The following is a 21,058-nucleotide window of genomic DNA, read 5'->3' on the forward strand; positions in this document are numbered from 1 at the left end:
AAAATCCAGGAGAGACCAATGGAAACTACCTACAATTAAAGCTGAAAAGAGGGAACTCTACTTGGTTTCCATTGATTTCCAGGTCCATGGGCAATGAATAAGATACTAACAAACCCACACATGGAAATTACTTATATTGATTTACAATAGAAATGACAATAGCAATCAATTAACAAATGATGGATTTAAATATGAACTGGCATATAGGGACTCAGTGATAAATATTCAGTATCAGTGCTCAACCCAGAATGGACTGGATATGGAGAGAGACTGGGCTTTCTTAAACAGGCAGACTGTAGCAGACGGCTCTCTTCTGTTGCAGTCACCTTTCAGGGCAAATGATACCAGGACATCAGCTGGCTGGAATACTCAGTCCTTTGGCTAAGGGCTCAACCCATTCCCCTCTTCCTCTTACCTTATTACACTTCATCATAAGCACAAAGCTCCACAGGTAGCTACCTGCAGTGCGTCTGTGTCCAGCTGCCTGTATAGATGGAGAGCCTAATAACAAAACCTGTGACGGTAACAATTTCAAACTGAAGATAGAATAGATACTTCATAGACTAGCTGTATCTGTATCATTTAAAGGGGAATCCAAGCCTTAGAAAAGAGATTGCCAAAGAGTCAGGGGCCTCTGAGCTTTTGTGTTCTGACACACTGTGATAAGAAGCATGAGAGCATCTGTGGAAAATAATCAGCTTTGGTAATTGAGACAACTTTTATGACAATGAAAGAAGCAGATAATCCTGGTGTTCCTGACTTGAGCTGTTTTGGACAAAGGTAAAAATAGTCTGGGTAAGAATGAAAATAAATCTAGTGTGTCTGAACCTCCTTGTCGGAAGTCAGTGGTGGTCTGAGGTCAGCAGTGTGACTAGAGTGCCCACATTATTTTCAAGCCTTAAATCACATTATCACTACACCTGGTAACAGTGCTGCCCCTCTTCAGATGTGCCTGGGCATTGTTAATGGTGCCCCAGAGCTGGATTCTGCAGCCGGAGGGTCTTCTGACTCCCTCATCCTTCTCATGAGGGATGAACTCTGCCCTCTCATGTAATGGTAACGTTGCATTGAGTCTTTGCAAATGTTAGCTCAGAGAATTCTCATGCTTCCATTTTACAGACAGGTAGTGGGGTTAAGTGACCCTTTAGGAGCAGAAATGGGGTTAGAAGTCAAATTTGGCAGCCAAACCCATGATGAAGCCACGGGGGAGGCGGTGAGCACAGAGGTGTCAGAATCAGAGGCCCAGTGTTCATATCCCAGTTCCACCTCTTACTAGCTTAGAATGTTGGAACATTTTCTTAATCTCGGTTTTCCTATCTGTAGAGTGAAGATCATAATAGTAGCTACCTCAAGGCATTGTTTGATCATGTGAGACAATGCATGTAAATTACTTAGCACCATGTTTGACACATAGAAACTGCTCAATAAACATTACCTATCATCTCCTCTATCTTTCTAGGCCTTGGAAACTAAAATATGTCCAAATTGCTATATTCAATCTCTCAAATCCCTTAAGCAGATTATTTCCGGTATATTGCTCCTTGCTTTCTGGTTCTGAGTACATAATATTCTGAAATAAAATATTTTAACTTTTTTTTTTTGCGGTACGCGGGCCTCTCACTGTTGTGGCCTCTCCCGTTGCGGAGCACAGGCTCCAGATGCGCAGGCTCAGCGGCCATGGCTCACGGGCCCAGCAGCTCCGCGGCATGTGGGATCTTACCGGACCGGGGCACGAACCCGTGTCCCCTGCATCGGCAGGCGGACTCTCTACCACTGCGCCACCAGGGAAGCCCAAAATATTTTAATTTTTTGAGAAAAGAAAAGTTGTAAGCAAAATATTAATTCTTGTGGACTTAATAATAAGTAGTGCAATGGACTTCTTGCACTACTTACTTTAAATAGCCATCTAATCACACACAGCCACCTCTGCCCTCCTTGAACTGGGTAACTGATAGGTAAAAATATCATTTTGTACCAAGAAGGCTTTTTACATTTTCAGTGTGCTTACCATTAACATTGGTCTGTCATTTATGATCACTCATCTGGTAGTGATATTCCCAGTGTTGGCCTTACAGAGCTTCTGGGCTGGGCCAGAGGTGGGGCTCAGGTGATTCTGATAGGAAAGCCAGACACTGATTTGCACAGGGGCCAAGGAACGTCCTGGAACACAAGACTTGGATCCGGACACCCCTGGCTTCAGGCAGCATGCCTGATGGACTAGAATAGCTCCCACAGAAGCCTGACAACAGGGAGAAATGACTGGAGCACTGGAGCGCTAAGTCACCATAAGGGAAGAAGGAAGCTGCCATAGCAAAGCCAAACCCAGCAGCAAGGCTATAGTGTTTTATGGAGTGGTTGCTCCTGGTGCACCATAGGGATTGCTACCAAAATCCTGACCTTACCAGCCTGGTGAGTAAGGGCTCCAAGGAAAATGGCTGTTTCTAACTTGTGAGTGAGCTGTCCAGAACAATTTGGGGACTGAACAACTTTACTGTGGAACATCCCCAACTCCCTCTCATTTTTCAAGGTCAGTTTTAGGTGACTAGATGTCCAGCATTGGCAGGATGGTGTGACACGCTTGGTGAACTGTTAGTGCCGAAACTGCTAATAAGGTGACAAATGAAAGAGTTTGCTGGACTAACCACTTAACACCTTGAGGCTCAAACAACTTTGCTATGGTGTCTTTCCCTTCTGAGTTCCCCAGCTCAGTGTTTGTGGATGTTTGTGTATGTTTGTAGGTAGCTTTGCAGACTCTAGGAAATGGCTTTAAAGGGGAGATTCTAAGAAATTGGACTTCCCATGGTCAAGCCAATGGGAGGCTTGGAGCTGGTGAAATTTGGGTATTAATGTTATTATTATCCTTGTTCTAATGGTGAATGAAGGCTGAGCTCTTTGGATTGCTTTTTTAAGTCTCAACATCAGAGGATTCAAAGAATGCTGATTTCTTTCTTTCTTTGAGTGCTGATTTCTTGTAAAGAAGATTTCAAGTTAAGCATTCCTTAAGGTCAGACACTATATCCTGTATTTCTAAAAGGAGTATTCACAAATCTTAGAAGAGTGCTAGTACACAGTAGGCGCTCAAAGAAAAAACTTAGAGTAAAATTTGTTGCTGATTCCATTCTCTTGTGGCCTAAAGGCTTGGAGTGCTTATTAGTGAACTGTGGTTTCTTCTTGCAAATCATCAAATTCTTCTCTACTGTGACTCATACTAACAGGAAAACTGATGAAATTTCTTTTTAGCAGTAACCAGAATGTGTTCTTTTCTTTATTACTTAAAAGTGCAGTAGATTCACTAACACTGAAATCAGATATGGCCAAGGCTGAGTGATAACAGAGAGAAGTGAAACATTTTCTTAGGGGACTGTAGTGAAACTTGCTCCCCCCCCACTTTTGTTTTTCTTCAGAGGAATGCTTATAAGTGTAGCAGTAATTATATAGTCAAATGGTGTTTTGAAAAATGTGTCTACCTGCTTTGAAGATGCTTTCCAAATGAATTGCAATTACTTACCACTAGGAATAAATGATCTACAACAGGCATTCATACTTTTTATGCAGAACAAATATTAAATGTTTGGAAAATTCATTATTTAGATAAAATTGCCCCCTCCCCCTCAACCACAGTACCCCCATGGGTTTTGGGGAGTTTGCTTTGTTAGTTATTGTGTGAAAGACAAGAGCTTTTATTACCCTCTGAGAATTTGAAACTGTATTGATATTCGAGTGGGTAAGGGCAGCAATAACATCACCAGATTTCTTTTTCTCTTGAGAAGCCTGTGAGTAATTGCGGTGTGTCAGTTTTGCTGTAATTTTTGTCTAAGAGCATTTTCCTCTTTGAGATTTGTATTCCAAATACAATGTTATTGCTTAGGTAATTTCTCTGGAATAAATGATAAATCCAGTATATGAAATATAAACTGTCATCTCGATGTCTTTAATTTTGATTCAGTAGCTAAATTAAGGATTGAGATTTAAGGTTTAGTATTGTTTTGCCTGCACCCTCACATCCCAGCCTTCTTTCCTCTTCAAACTCCTATGAATTTAGGCTAGAGGGGAGGAAAATGGGAGAAAAAACTGGAGTATGAGCTTTCTGTTCCCTTCCTTGGTTTTCAACCTTAGTTCCCTAATAGTTATTATTTGCTAAGTGCCTACTTTGAACTAGACATTGTACAAACAATATCTTATTTAATCCATAGAACAACTCTCTATGGGAGCTGCTAGTATCGTCTTTGTTTTCCTGATGAGAACACTGAGGTGCACAGATTATAAGTGTGGAGCCTGATTGCAACCCAGTTCTATTTAATTCCCCAATGCTCACTCTTTCCAAACATGGAATGCACTCAGTAAATATTTGACCGCTTCTGACTCCTTCATTCCTATACCACAGAGGACATGACTGAGTTAGACACAAAACCAGGGCTTCCTCAGCCCCCTTTGACACCAGGCTTAATGGAAGAGAAGGGAGAACCTTCTAGATTTAGAAGAGAAGAAAGGAAAGAGGGTGGGAAAACAGAAGAGAATAAAAGCAAAATAGAGGTGAGGCCAAGGAGAGAGAAAGGGATATTTGGGAGAATTTGTGGAGAATGGGAAAGGAAGAATTAAATTCAAGTCTTCAAAAAATCAGGAAGCCCTCCATACTTTGGCTATTTTGTATGGGGAATATTTCCTAATATTTTCACCAGCAATTCCCTAAATACTGAATTCTCTGCTCTAGAATTTTTATCATTTTGAAATTTAAGGAATTCAGATAATGATGATTTACCCAGAGAAAGGAATGCATAAGAGAGGCTCAAATGACTTGTCTCCACCAACCTTTTCTGACCCTTATCATTCCACTCCTCATTAGTTTGTTTTCCATTTCCTTCTTTCTTACTCATACCATCCTGAATTATCAATTCAAGTTGATAATCATGGTGTATCTACTGCACCCAAAATATTGTGGGGATGGCACACAGAGAGGAAGTTGCTGATCATCTATAGAGGAAATAAGATACACACACAAATAATTCTGATACAAAAAATAATGGTACAGTTGAATAGAAATAGAATGTACTGTGAATATTGTAGGGATCCCTCCATGTCAAAGAGGATAGAGATTTAACAAGATAATTCCCAATGAGGTTCTGGTGACAATTTAAAAGTGTGGCAGATGGGGAAAGAGATACTGGTAGTGGTGGTGAGGTAAATAGAGGCTCTTATGTTTCCATTTCAAATATTAGTTTTCATAAAACATATATTTGTCTGTATTTTGTTCTGGTGGCCAATACTGAGTCCCAAGAATTGACTTTACTTTATATTCTTATTGGTTATTGCTAATGTAGGACAACTAATGAGTTTTGTATTGTCTGTCTTGAATCTTGCTATGTCATTAAATTTTTTTTTAAGTTAATTTTCTTAGATTTTTCAAAGTTAGATATCTGGAACTAATAACAGTTTTTTTCTTCCAAGATATTTACCTTTTCTTGTCTTATTACATTGACTATGAACTATAGTACAGTGTTCAAAGATAGTGGTGACAGAGTTCATTCTCTTGTTTCTCTAATAGAAATGCTTCTAATGATTCATCACTAAATATGATGTTGAGTTTTCTGATTCTCTTTACCAAATTAAGAAAATGTCATTCTTGGAACACTCAATCACAGGGATGGACACAAGATCCAAACAGGGCCAATCAGAATCTTCTCCTGGATTGATATAAGACATCAGAGAGGGGAATTTTTCTCTTTCTACTTTGGTTTTTAAACTAGGAAGATGAAATTTTGTGGCTGTAGATGTCCGTTTTCTCTGATACATAGAGAGACATACATGAACTGAGAAATAAGCTGAGCTGAGGGATACAGTGGGGAGAGAGACAGTCTTATGACACTGAGCCCTTGGATCCAGCCATGTTGGGAACCAGCACTATCCTATGGACTTCTCAGGTATATGAATCAATATAGTATGTTTTTTGCTGTAGCTATTTTGAAATGAGTGTCTGTCATTTGTATCCAAATCAGTTTTGACTAATAAACTTCCTAAATTTTCATATTTATGGATAGAAATAATATAGATAATTCTCTTATAATTTCAAAAATCTCTCCTATACCTGTCATTAGGTATTTCTCAATCCTAAATGGTATTTTTTTGTAGTTCCTTTTAAAAAAATTATAGTTGCCTATAGTTATTGGTTTTTAGGAACATAGTTTTATTTTTTATTTTATTATTATTTTTTATTTATTTATTTTTTTGCGGTATGCAAGCCTCTCATTGTTGTGGCCGCTCCCGTTGTGGAGCACAGGCTCCGGACGCACAGGCTCAGTGGCCATGGCTCACGGGCCCAGCCGCTCTGCGGCATGTGAGATCTTCCCGGACCGGGGCACGAACCCGTGTCCCCTGCATCGGCAGGCGGACTCTCAACCACTGCGCCGCCAGGGAAGCCCAGGAACATAGTTTTATTGATCAAGACCCCAATGATCTTACAAATTTAATTAAAATTTAATTTTTCCTTCCATTTATATTCTTTATATTACTTTTTAATTTTATGTTATTTATTCATTTATTACTTTACATTATTATTTTTCTTCAATTCTGTGCTCAGTTTATTTCAAACTTTATTATTTTCTAAAGGATACATTTAAGGCTACAAATATTAATTTTCCTCTGCATATTGCTTAATCCATATTGCAGAGCTTCTCAGGTATAATGTACTTATGTTGTATATTTCTAAAGTATTTGTAATTTTTCTTTCCATTTTCTCTTTTACCCAAAAGTTATTTAGAAGGATATTTAAAATTTTCTGTGTAGATATAAAACCTTCAAAAATTTTCAAAAATTTTTATTTTTTAGAAATTTCCAGATTTACAAAAAATTGCAAAGATAGTACAGAAATCCCATATAGTCACCACCTTGTTTGCTCTATTATTAACATCTTACATTAATACGGTACATTTGTTATAATTAATGAATCATTAAATACATCATTATTAACTAAAGTCCATACTTTATTTAGATTTCCTTAGTTTTTATCTAATGCCCTTTTACTATTTCAGAATCCCATCTGGGACACCACATTACATCTAGTTGTCTTGTCTCCATAAGCTCATCCTGGCTGTGTCAGTTTCTCAGACTTTCCTTATTTTTGATGACCTTGACGGTTTTGAGGGGTATCAGGTTTCTCAATTGTAAAGTTACTCTTTTCCCCGTTTCCATGTTGTACTCTTTGGAAGAAAGTTACTATATACTGCTCACACATAAAGAATGGGGAGTTATGCTCACCTCTTTGAGGTTGGAATACCTACACAATTTATTTTGAATTGTTCTGAAAGGGAGATTTGTCTCTTCTTATTAATTAATTCAATCACTTATTTATATCAGTATGGGCTCATGGATATTTATTTTATACTTTGGGTTATAATCCAATAGTACCTTACTTATTTTGTTGCTTAAATTGATTCCGTTTTGGCTGTTTGGAGATATTTTACTTGGCCCTGGTGTCCCTTTTCCAAACACCCATTATTGTGGTATTGTGGATTTTTTGTAGTACTTCCTTACTTTCTGACACTATAAGATGCTGCAGGCTCATTTGCATATTTCCTGTTCTGGTCCTAGAATGAGTCATTTCTCTAAAGAGCTCTGCTTCCTTTGATTGGAGAATGGTGTTAAAAACCAACATTTGAGCACTAGATATGCTTGTTGCTACTGGGGTATCATTGTTTCTAGACCCTCTCAGCTGACTGAACAAGGAAATAGATGTATGTAGATAATCTGTGTATATACACATATAATAAATATTTCTATATGTAATTATTTATATCTATATTAAGCTACACATGCGTTCATATTGATGTCTCTGACTCATAACTATTACCACATGGATCGTTCTAGCTTTCTTCCCTTGCTTATCTGTCTGGACTTCTACCATCTGCCATCCATTTCCTTAATTGCTCAGTTACAATATGTAAATATAGCAGTATCAGGATTATTAACCCATACCGTCATGGGCTATAAGTTTAACAACTAAAACCCCCACTACCCCCAAAAGTCCCCTATGCTTCATCTATTCCGATATCCCTCCTCTCCCCCTCAAGCTCCTGTGAACCACTGATAATTTTTACCTTCTCTATAGTTTTGCCTTTTCCAGAATGTCATATAAGGCATTATTACAGAATGTAGCATTTGCTACTGGCTTTTTTCACTTGGCAATATGCATTTAAGATTCATCTCTGTCTTTTCATGTTTGATGGCTTATTTCTTTTTATTGCTGAATAATATTCCATTGTTTAGGTATGCCGTAGTTTGTTTGTTGATTTGTCTCTTGAAGGGCATCTTGACTGCTTCCAACTTTTGGCTCTTATGAATAGAGCTGCTATACATATTTACATGCAGGTTTTGTGTGGACATAAGTTTTCAAATCAGTTGTGTAAATAACTAGGAGCATGATTGCTGGATTTTATGATAAGGCTTTGCTTACCTTTGTAAGACTGCAAAACTATCTTCCAAAGTACCATTTTGAATAAGTGTACCTGTTACTTTTTGCATCCTCATTAGCATTTGCTATTACCAGGTTTTTTTTGTTTGTTTTGTTTTGTTTTGTTTTTGGATTTTGGCTATTCTAATAGGTGTAGTCTGCCTCATTATTGTTTTAATTTGCAATTCTCTAATGACAGGTAATGTTGAGCACATGCATTTTTGCCATCCTTATATATTCTTTGGAGAGGTACCTGTGCAGATCTTTTGCCCGTTTTTAATTAGGCTGTGTTCATACTGTTGCACTGAAGAGTTCCTTGTATATTTTGGATAACTGGCCTTTATCAAGTATGCATTTCACAAATATTTTTTCCCAGTGTGGATTGACTTCCCTTTCCCTTGAGTGTCTTTCACATGGCAGAAGTTTTTAATTTAATGAAGTCCAGCTTATCAATTATTTCTTTCATGAATTGTGCATTTGTGTTGTACCTAAACTAAGTTCATCTTGATTTTCTCCTAGGTTATCTTCTAGGAGTTATATAGTTTTAGGCCTGTGATACATTTTGAGTGAATTTTTGTGAAGGGTATAAAGTCTGTGTCTAGATTCATCTTTTTGCATGTGGATGTTAAATTGTTCCAAGCACCATTTGTTGAAATGACTGTCTTTTCTCCATTGTATTGCCTTGCTGCTTTGTCAAAAAATTAGTTGACTTTATTTATGTGGGTCTATTTCTGGGCTCTCTATTCTATTCCATTGATATATTTGTCTGTTCTTTCACTAATACCACACTGTCTTGATTACTGTAGTTTTATAGTGAGTCTTTTTTGTTTTTAAGTGGATCAACACTTTTTTAGATATTAACATTTAACACACTCATATAGCCACGTATAGGTGATCATTCTTCATTTGGCTGAAGAGAACCCCTTTGCATTAGACAGTTGGCTAAATGTTTTCCTCTTCTGACATGTTTCAGTTAGCACAAGACTAGTGCAAACAGATATGTTAGCTCTTGGCTGGGCTGTCTGACACTCAGGCTTTATTACAGAGTAGGGCACCTAGGGAATGTGAATTATAGTTTGTTTCAGCCTCGGCGTCCTAAACACATCACTCAGTCTAGGCGATTATTGAATTTCCTCCAGAGCTAGGGCCTCAAGAACCCTCTCCAAGTAGGACTCCAGCCCTCTCCAACCCGTAGTAGCTCCTGTGGCCAAAGAGAAATCTGAGGAAAAGGATACAGAGTCTGAGAAGGCAGAGCAGAGAAAGACAGACCCAGCCTCCCTAGAGCTGAGGTTTACAGCTGCTCTGTTGAATAAAACATACTCTGCTCAGCCCTCTACTAAAGAAGATGGTATGGCAGCTGAAATGGGTGATAAAAATTTCTGGAAAATGAAATCAGTACTCACAAAGATTGAGACCAGAATCTGTACACTGAGTATTTGGATACAGAGTGTCCTCTCATAGCTAGAGATGGAAGTAGCTGCGTGTGGGGCTAAGATCACTAAAGGTCCAGTCTAACACACCCACTGCATCATGGGAGCCCTTATGCAGATGACCCATGTGCAAATGAGCAGCATGCAAATACCACATGGCAACCCAGTGCTGTGGGATTAAGGAAACTCTCTACCAACCACCGTGACCGCAACTACTATTATAATTACTGTATTACTACTGTATTACAATGATGACTACTACTTCCTAACAGGTAACTGTGGTCATGTAATACTCTCCTAAATTGTCTCCCTGCTTCCTCTACTCCTCTGGTCCCCCCTCCCCCAACCCATTGTCCACACAGCAGCCAGAGTGCTCCATTTAAAACATAGGACATATCACGTGACTTGCCAATTCTAAACCCACATAGCTTCCCATTTCACTCAGAATAAAAGCCAGTAGTTTTTATGATTCAACAACCCATGTGATCTTGGCTTCTGTCCTCTTTCTGACCTCATCTACTACTACTCTCCCCTTACCCACTCCACTCTGACCGTACTGCTCCTGGCCCTTCCTTCCTTAGGGCCTTTGCACGTGTGGCTGCGCTTTGCACCAGTCTTCCCCAGATGCTCTCGTTGTTCCTGCCCTTACTTCATTCTGGGCTCTGCTCAAATGTCACCTGCACTAAAAGTCTTTCCCTGACCCCCTACCCAAACTCACAAGTGCTCTATTTCCTCCCACCCTGTTGTCAGGTTGAGTTCTCCAAAAGGAAGTAGACACAGACATGGAGTTTGGGATGCAAGATACTTAAGAGGAATCAACGCCAGTGCAGAGGAGAGGGTGGAAGTAGGACTGGGCAGAGGAAGAAATGGAACTGTGATTTGGGGAGCTTGGGAACCGGTTTTGCCCATCAGAGATGGCCTAGGGGCCAAAATGACTAGGCTTTTCCAGCTTATCTTGCTTAGTTCCGGGTGGAGGCTGCCCCAGGAACAGTGAGATTTCGGGGAGGCATCTCTCTGCAGCTGAGGCAGGTCCTGAAGGGGCACACAGCTGGAGGCCATCAGCTGACCACACTCCCTCAGTTGGGTAGCAAACCCTTCCCTTCTGAAGGTGGATCTCACCTCCACCACACCTGACTTGGTTTTCTTCATTGTACTTAGTACTACTTGAGATAATATTGGATATTCACTTGTTTATGTGATTACTGTCTTTCTCCAGAAGGGCAGGGCCTTATTCATCTTGCTATGTTCCTTGAGGCTAGAAAGTTGCTCAGTAAATAATTGTAGAATAAGAGACTGCTTACTAAATATCTTCGTATATAGCACTTCATATTATTCTCCCAATGATCCTTAAAGATCAGTATTATTATTTACATTTTACACATGAGAAAATGGAGATTTAGAAAGACAATCAGACCTCAGATCCAGGGGCTGGACAGCATCTGATTCAAGATTTTTTTTACCTTCTTGTGATGAGAACTTTTAAGATTTACTTTCTTAGCAACTTTCAAATTTGCAATAAATATTATTGACTATGTTATTGAACCAATGCTCAGTAAAGCCAATCTGCTGACACCAGATTGTGGTGAAAGGAAGTATAGCGTTTATTTCAAAGCCAAGCAAGGTGAATGGGCTGCTCATGCTTAAAAGACTCCTTGATGGCTTTCAGGGAAGGGCTTTTAAAGGCAAGGTGAGGGAGAGGATCACAGGGTGTGTGAACAGCTCAGGTATATCCTTCTGATTGGCTGGTGGTGAGGTAACCAGGTGGTGTTTCAGGAATCTCAATTATCAATTTTCTGGCTCCAACTGGTCTGGGGTCTATGTAGCAGTGATCAGCAGTTAACTTCTTTCACCTGGTGGGGATTTTAGTATCAGCAAAACAACTCAAGGATATGGCTCAAGATATTACCTATAGCCCTTGAGGAGGAACTAAAGGTCTTTGACTTTGTTTTATGGCTAAACTACTTTATTTTGTCTTGCTTGACTGTTTTCCTTTCTTTCTGCATTTTCTTACTTCTCTGGTTAAATTTGCTCTTTGGAACTTGGCGAAGGCTTAGGATGCTAAAGCTTTTCTACATACGAGAGGCAGATGGATACAGGGGATCTTCCCCTGGGAAGGCCCTGCAGTATCCTGCTCAGTTTCAATTATAGCCCCCATGCTGTATATTACATCCCCATGACTTATTTATTTTATGACTGGAAGTTTGTACCTCCTGATCCCCTTCACCCATTTCACCATTTCACCCATTTCCCACCCCCTTCCCCTCTGGCAACCACCAGTCTTTTCTCTGTATCTATGGGCTTTGTTTTGTTTTGTTTGTTCATTTGTTTTGTTTTTTTAGATTTCATATATAAGTGAAATCATATGGTATTTGTCTTTCTATAGTAAGTATTACTATTGGGTCGTGTCAGTCTTCTGGCTTTCTTCTTTTCCTTCAGTGTTGTTTGGCTATTCTGGGTCTTTTGTCTTTCCATATAAACTTTAGAATCAGTTTGTCAATATCTACAAAATAACCCACAGGGATTTTGATTGGGGTTGCTTTGAATCTGTAGATCGAGTTGGGAAGAACTGACATCTTGACAGTAACTCTCCATGAACATGGACTATCTCTCCATTTATTTAGTGCTTCTTTGATTTCATTTATCAGAGTTTTGTGGATTTCCTTACATAGACCTTCTACTTATTTTGTTAGATTTATATTTAATCATTTCATTTTGGGGGTTGCTACTGTAAATGGTATTATGTTTTTAATTTCAAATTTACCTTTCACTGCTGAATATAGAAATCAATTGAATTTTGTATATTACCTTTGTATCCTGAAAAATTGATTATAGCAATATAATAATTATTAGTTCCAGAAGTTTTGTTGTTGTTGTTGATTCTTTCTGATTTTCTATGTAGACAATTATGTCATCTGCCAACAAAGACACTTTTTTTTTCTTTCCTTGCCAGTGTGTATACCTTTTATTTCCTTTTCTTGTCTTATTCTAATAGCTAGGACTTCCAGAACTACCTTGAAATGGATTGATTGTAGAGGACATCCTTGCCTTTTTCCTAATCTTTGGGGAGAATCATCTAGTTTCTCACCATTAAGTATGATGTTAGATATAGATTTTTAAAAGGTGTTGTTTACCAAGTTGAGGAAGTTTCCTTAGTTCTACTTTGTTGAGAGGGTTTTTTTTAGGTTTTTTTTTAGGTTTTTTTAGTTTTAGGTTTTTTTAGTTTTTAGGTTTTTTTAGTTTTTTTTTAGGTTTTTTTTAAGATTTTTTTTAGGTTTTTTTTTTAGGGATCTTTTGTTTATTTTATTTATTTTTTTATTTTTTTACGGTATGCAGGCCTCTCACTGTTGCGGCCTCTCCCGTTGCGGAGCACAGGCTCCGGACACGCAGGCTCAATGGCCATGGCTCAGGGGCCCAGCCACTCCGCGGCATGTGGGATCTTCCCAGACCGGGGCACGAACCCGCATCCCCTGCATCGGCAGGTGGACTCTCAACCACTGCGCCACCAGGGAAGCCCTGTTGTTTATTTTTAATTACAAATGAGTGTTGGATTTCAGGAAATGTTTTTTCTGCATCAATTGATATGATCATGTGCTTTTTGTTCTTTAGCTTGTTGGTGTAATGGATTACATTAATTGAATTTTGTGAATTTTTAAAAATGTTTTTTCACTCAGGTAAAATTTACCAACAGTGAAACACACAGGTGTTAAGTTTGCAATTAGATGAGTTTTATAATTAGTTACAATTATGTAACTAGCACTCCAGTCAAGATACAGAACAGTTTCTTCATCCCAGAATCATTCTCTTGTGTTCCAGTTAATCTTCATCCCTCATAAGCAACTTCTGTTCTGATTTCTATCACTTGAACTTTATAGGAATAATACAGTGTTTGATGTCCAGCTTTTATTGTTCAACGTAGTGTTTTTTGGATTCAATTATGTTGTTGTATGTATCAGTAGTTTGTTCTTTTTTATTACTGAATAGTATCCCATTGTATAAATATACTATAATTGTTGATGATCATTTTGATTATTCCTAGTCTTCAGTTATTTTCATTAAAGCTGCTATTAACATTTTCTGCAAGTCTTTTTTTTTTTTTTTTTTTTTTTGCGGTATGCGGGCCTCTCACCGTTGTGGCCTTTCCTGTTGCGGAGCACAGGCTCCGAACGCACAGGCCCAGCGGCCATGGCTCACGGGCCCAGCCGCTCCGCAGCATGTGGGATCTTCCCGGACTGGGGCACGAACCCGTGTCCCCTGCATTGGCAGGCGGACTCTCAACCACTGCGCCACCAGGGAAGCCCATTTCTGCAAGTCTTTGTGGACATGTTTTCATTCCTCTTGAGTATATAGCTAGGAGTGGAACTGGATAGATACATATTTAGTTTTATAAGAAATTATTTTTTTTAATTTTTCCATTTTAATTCCAGTATTGGCTTTACAGCTATATCTCTTTATATAATTCTTTACATGTTTGCTCTAGTCATTGAAATATGTATTCTTAGTTTATCACAGTCTACTTAAAGATAATATGGTGCCACTTCACATAAAAAGTAAGAATCTTACAGCAGTAATTTTTCCATCCTTTGACCTATTGTTGCTATTCATTTTATATCTACTTATGTAATAATTTCCACAATAATATCATTGTTTTTCCTCTAAACTGTCAGTTTTCTTTCACAGAAATTAAAAGGAGATAAAAAATCACCTTTTATATGTTCCTACATATTTACCATTTCAAGCACTCGTCATTCCTCCTATTGGTTCATATTTCCATCTGATACCATTTTCTTCCAGCCTGAAGAACTTCTTTTAGCATCTCTTGTTGTGTCAGTCCTCTGGCAATGGTTTTTTTAAGCTTTTCTTTATCTGAAAATAGTTTAATTTCACCCTCAGTTTCAAAGCCTATTTCACTAGATATAAAAGTTTACACTGAGAGTGTTTTTCTTACAGCACATCTGAGCTAGGGCCTGAAGATTTGCATTTCTAAGATTTCCCAAATAATGCTAATCCTAGTAGTCCCAAGGATATCCTTTGAGAACATACTCAATTTATTATCTTCTATCACTTTAACACCATTGTGCCCTTTTTACTATTAAATCACAAATTTTTGATGACATTCAATGTCAGTACTGTGTAGAAGGGAAACATGTTTATCACTCAACACCTAGTATAATGCCTAGAGTATAGCTCTTTGATAAAGAACTGTAATTTATTGAATCACAGTGGGAGAATTTAACAACTCTCTCTCTCTCACAAATTAACAACTCTCACAAATTAACAACTCATGCAGTCAAAAATAAATAAGACCACTTCACACACACACTGGGATGGCTATAATCAAAAAGACAGATGATAAGTGTTGGTAAAGATGTGCAGAAATTGGAACCTGTATATACTGCCAGTAGTAATGTAAAATGTTGCAGCCACTGTGGAAAAGAGTCTAGCAGTTCTTCAAGACATTAAACACAGAAATATGACATGATCTGGCAATTTCACTTTAAGAATATATCCAAGAGAAACAGTGGGCTACAGGGGGCAGAGAATGAAATGAGTTTGAAGTTACTAGCAGTCCAGATAAGACAAGGCTTTGAGAACTATGGTCAAGAGTTTAGATTTAATTCTAAGTGCATTGGGGAACCTTTAAAAAGGTTTAAGCAGATAAATCCCATGGTCTGATTTATATTTTAAAAAGATCTCTCTTAACCATGCAATTGTACAAATGAACAACGAGGATTTCTGTACATTATATAGGTTATCTCTAGGATATATTTTAAATGGAGAAAGTAAGATGTAGAACACTGTTTACAGTAGCCTAAATACTTTGTGTAAGGGGGGCATAAACATGTATATCATATTTTTAAAGCAGTTAGTTATAAATAAAAAACTAATAAAATGTGTTGCCTATGTAGAGAAACAACATTTAGGGGGGCAGGCAAGCATAATGCAAGACTTTTATCAAATTACTTTGACAAAATAGATATAAAAATTGAATCCTTGGGACTTAGATATAAAAATTGAATTACTAAAGAATAAAAAGCAATCCCTAAAAATTGAAAACAAATGGCCATAACTGTAGATCACGTTGATGCTAAACCCACATAAAGAAAATCATTACTAGAAGTGACTTTAAAGTGTAGTATCTTGAGTTTACATCCCTAGTCGGATATATCCTAAGAACAAAACCCACAAAAATATTAAATTGCACTCAGTAGTCTTATTGTTTTAAATAATACTGGTAATGCTATTTTTTAACTATTATAGGTCTGTCATAGGATAAAGAAAGTAAATAATCATGTTAATGTTAGAAACCAAGATTTTCACTTTAGGAGAAAAAGACATATAAATCTAGAGAAGTAAACACTCTGTAATCTGAACTTTGAAATGGATGTATCAGTTTAATTTATGATTTATGAATTTTTTCTTTCAAGAACCAGTGTGTACTTCCTAACTCTGTCCTAACCTTCCTAATTCTGAAAAGACCTAAAAGCAATAACAATGCAGTAGCAATGAGCACCCCTAGTTTCCAAATTGTGGATTTTCAACTAAAAGGAACCTGGGCTTCTTGGAAAAATGGCTGATTGAAGGTTTGTGGTAAGAAATGTATCTAGATAAACCAGGATTATTTTAATGTACCAGAGAATAAGCAAGCTATCAAAAACTAATGGAAAAAATCTAGACTTCAGAAAAAGAACAATAATTGCAATTCATTGCAATTATATCAGATATGTAAAATTTCCTAATAACGTAAAACGTAACAAACCTCACTGGTTGCCACAGAAGGTTAGTAGGGCACCAGCTCGTCTGCAAACTGATAAATAAAAAGGAAGAATCAGCATTTATTCTACCTTTCAAACTTTATTTCAGAATAACCAAACCATTGATGAAAGTTCTTTATGGAAGAAGTCCAAATGATAAATGCAGAAGGAATGATAGAAGTAGAAAATCACCAGTTTGCAACCCTATCGACCTAAGCAACATGTTTGTGAGTGAATATTAAAGCCATAAAGTGAAAATTTAATGAGGGATTTTATAGTAGAGGAGTCAAGCTGTCGCCACGTTAACCCTCTGATTGCTTTGACATTCGTAAAAGGAACAACCAGACATTACATCTCATGATATGATGTGACAGGAAAAATTCAGCATTACCTGAAGTATTCTTATCTATGATGTTAATTCTTAATCTAGTCAAACCCCTTTATCAGTTTACCACCCTCCCTCCCCGCAACACACATTAACTGAGACCAAGAGAAAGCAATCAGCCAAAGCCCCCGCTCACTGCTAGAGAAAACTAGAGAAAGCCCACGCGCAGCAACAAAGACCTAAGGCAGCCAAAACAAACAAACAAAAAACCCCCAAAATGTCAGCAAATCTACAGGACAAATCTAGAAGATAAACGACTCAGTTTTTAAAAAAATTCATGACATGAACTACAATATATCCATACAATGGAATATTATTTGTCAATAAAAAGAAAGTACTGCTAAAACATCAGTGAGCCTTGAAAACATGCTAAGAGAAAGAAGCCAGTCACAATGGATTAAATATTGTACGATTCCATTTATATGAAATGTCCAGAATAGGCAAATCTATAAGGACTAAAAATAATTTGTGGTTGCCTATAACTGGTAGGCAGATGGTAGGATTGGGGGATGATGGTTAAGGGGTACAAAATTTATTTTTTTAAGGGTGATTAAAATATTTTAGAATTGATTATGGTGATAGTTGCACAACTTTGCAAATATACTAAAACCCATTGAATTGTACACTCTAAGCAGGTAAATTGTATGGTGTAATTATACGTCAGTAAAGTTGTTGAAAAATCTAAGACATGAAAAAATAATGGCAGGGGGACTGTTACATAACCAAAAAGGTTTAAGAGACAAAACAATCAAATGTAATGTGAGAACCTTATTTAGATCTTGAGTCAAACAAACTGACTGTAAAAATATACCTTTGAGACCCTCTGGGAAGTTTAATTATGGGCTGAGTATTAAATATTGCTATGGTCTTAATGTTTGTATCCCCTCCAATTTATATGTTGAAGTTCTAAACATCAAGGTGATGGTATTAGGAGGTGGGGCCTTTGGGAGGTGATTAGGACACAATGGTGCAGCCCTTATGAATGTGATTAGTGCCCTTATAAAAGAAATCTTAGAAAGGTCCATTGCTCTTTGCCCTGTGAAGATTATAGTGAGAAGGCAGGCCATCGAGGAAGAATGGGGCTCTTATGAAACACCAAACCCGCCAGTCCCATGATCTTGGACTTCTGAGCCTTCAGAAATGTGAGAAATAAATTCCTATTGTTTATAATCTACCCAGCCTGAATGGACTCAGACAGATTTTAAGAAATAGTTGTCAGTTTTGTTAGGTATGGTCATGTTATGTTGGTTATGAAAAATGTTACCAGATAATGTGCATACAGAAATATTTATAGGTGAAACAATATGATGTTTTGGATTTGCTTTAAAATACTCAAAAAAAATGAGGATTAGGTGAAATAACAATGGCTATTTAAACTGGGTAATGACTCCCTTACAAAGGGACTCATTATTCTACTTTCTTCACTTTTATAGGATTTTATTTTCTATAAGAAAACAATTTAAAAACACTATTTGTGCATTAAAAAGATCACAATGAGTGTTTTTTAAGGAACCTCAATATTGTTCTCCATAGTGGCTGTATCAATTTACATTCCCACCAACAATGCAAGAGGGTTCCCTACCATATGACCCAGCAGTCCCACTACTGGACATATACCCTGAGAAAACCATAATTCAAAAAGAGTCATGTACCACAATGTTCATTGCAGCACTATTTACAATAGCCAGGACATGGAAGCAACCTAAGTATCCATCAACAGATGAATGGATAAAGAAGATGTGGCACATATATACAATGGAATATTACTCAGCCATAAAAAGAAACGAAATTGAGTTATTTGTAGTGAGGTGGATGAACCTAGAGTCTGTCATACAGAGTGAAATAAGTCAGAAAGAGAAAAACAAATACTGTATGCTAACACATATATCTGAAATCTAAAAAAAAATGGTTCTGTTAATAATCGTTTTTTCCTTCATAGCCTTTTCTTGTGTTCATTTTTTCATTTGTCTTCAGGTAATTATTTTGGTCAAAGTTCATGGACTGTAAACTTTATGAGTTCCTTCATATCTAAAAACACCTTTGTTTTGCCCATATATATGAGTGATTGTTTGGCTAAGTATACAATTTGCGGCTCAAAATTTTCTTCTCTCAGAATTTAGAAGAAAGTGTGCCATTGTCTTCTGGCATTCACTATGGCAGATGAAAATTCTGACGCACATTTTGTTCTCAGTCCTTCATAGGTATTCTTTTCCTTTCCTGTCCCTTACAGGAAGCTTTTAGATTTCTCTTTTACTTAGAAGTCATATGTCTTTCCAAGATAGGTCTAAACGTGTTTTTCTCCTCCTGACTGGTACTTGATGTGCCCTTCTTTCAACCTGAAGACTCAAGTATCCACTAAGGGAAATTTTCTTCTGTAATTTCCTTGATTATTTCTCTCCTTTCTTCAATCTCTCCTCATTTTCTGGGACTTGTGGATATATCTCCCATGTCTTTACACTTTTCTCTTGTACTTTTTTCTCTTTGCCTCTTTGCATTGCATTCTGGGAAAGTCCCTCTGCTTTCTCTGCCAGTATACCTATTCACTCCTTAGCTGTCTCCATTCAGCTGTTGAGCCCAGGGTAGAGTTTTTAATTTTGGCAATGATATATTTGATTTCCATGTACTAGTTTTACTTTTTATAGCATTATGTTCTTTTATATCACCCAATTTCTGGGGATTTGAATTACAATTAAAATTCTCCCTGTTTAATCTATATTGGTAACTAGGGTGTTTTTCCTTATCCTGAATGAGCTCCCTTTTTAGCTGACAGTGACTGCAGATTCTTTTACAAGAACCCTGGGTCCATTGTTCATTTGCTTGTTGTTTGTAATTGTGGTAAAATAAGCATAAGGTAAAATTTACCATTTTAACCATTTAGAAGTGTACAATTCAGTGGCATTAAGTGTAGTCACTATATTGTGCAGCCGTCACCACTATCCATTTCCAGAATTTTTAAAATATCCCAAACAGAAACTCTGTACCCATTAAATAACTCCCTAGTCTCTTCTTCCCAAGACCCTGGTAATCTCTATGATACTTTCTGTCTCTATGAATTTGCCTCTTCTAGGTATCTTATATAAGTTGAATCATACAATATTTGTCCTTTTGTGTCTGGCTTATTTCAGTTAGCATAAAGTTTTCAATATTCATCTATGTTGTAGCATATATCAGAATTTCCTTCCTTTTTAATTTAAGGCTGAATAATATTCCATTGTATATATATAATACATTTTGTTTATACATTCATCTGTTGATGGAATGTTTAGGTTGTTTCCATCTTGGCTATTGTGAATAATGCTGCTATGAACATTGATGTGCAAGTATCTGTTCAAATGTCTGCTTTCAGTTCTTTTTTAAAAAATTTTTATTAGAGTATAGTTGATTCATAATGTTGTGTTAGTTTCAGATGTATAGCAAAGTGAATCAGTTATACATATATCGACTCTTTTTTTCTTAATATATTCTTTTCCCATATAGGCCATTACAAAGTATTGAGTAGAGTTCCCTGTGCTATACAGCAGGTTCTTATTAGTTATCTATTTGCTTTCACTTCTTTTGAGTATATCCCCAGAACTGGGATTACTAGATCATATGGTAACTCTATGTTAAATTTTTGAGGAACCACTCTAGTTTTCCACAGTGGCTGTACCATTTTACATTCCTACTAACAGTGCATCAGGGTTCCAGTGTCTTCACATCCTCACTAACACTTGTTATTTTCCATTTTATTATTTTCTTTATTATAGTCATCCTCATGTGTGTGAAGTGATATTTCATCGTGATTTTGATTTGCATTACTCTAATGACTAGTAACACTGAGCATTTTTCATGTGCTTTTTGGCCACTTGTATATCTTCTTTGGAGAAATGTCTGTTCAAGTCCTTTGCCCAGTTTTGAATTGGGTTGTTTGTGTTTTTGTTGTTGTTGAGTTGTAGAAGTTCTTTATATACTCTGGATATCAATCCCTTATGAGATATATGACTTGCAAATATTTTTCCCAGATCCACTGGTTTTGGGGGAGTATGGAGGTAGGAACATCTGACGGGGC

At 37.2% G+C, this 21,058-nt stretch overlaps 1 protein-coding gene across 1 annotated transcript in view; it reads left to right on the forward strand.

Moving 5' to 3' along the window:
• Window positions 1-2,486: 2,486 nt before the first annotated feature.
• The window catches only part of JAK2 (Janus kinase 2), a 263,282-nt gene continuing 244,710 nt past the window's right edge, over window positions 2,487-21,058 (forward strand). Inside the window, exon 1 of the mRNA XM_082656733.1 lies at window positions 2,487-2,527. The gene's annotated coding sequence lies outside the window, so the exon portion shown is untranslated. The remainder of the gene's footprint in view (window positions 2,528-21,058) is intronic.

The sequence above is a fragment of the Grampus griseus genome (assembly GCF_964374135.1).
Source record: "Grampus griseus genome assembly, chromosome: 6".
Classification (NCBI taxonomy): domain Eukaryota; kingdom Metazoa; phylum Chordata; class Mammalia; order Artiodactyla; family Delphinidae; genus Grampus; species Grampus griseus.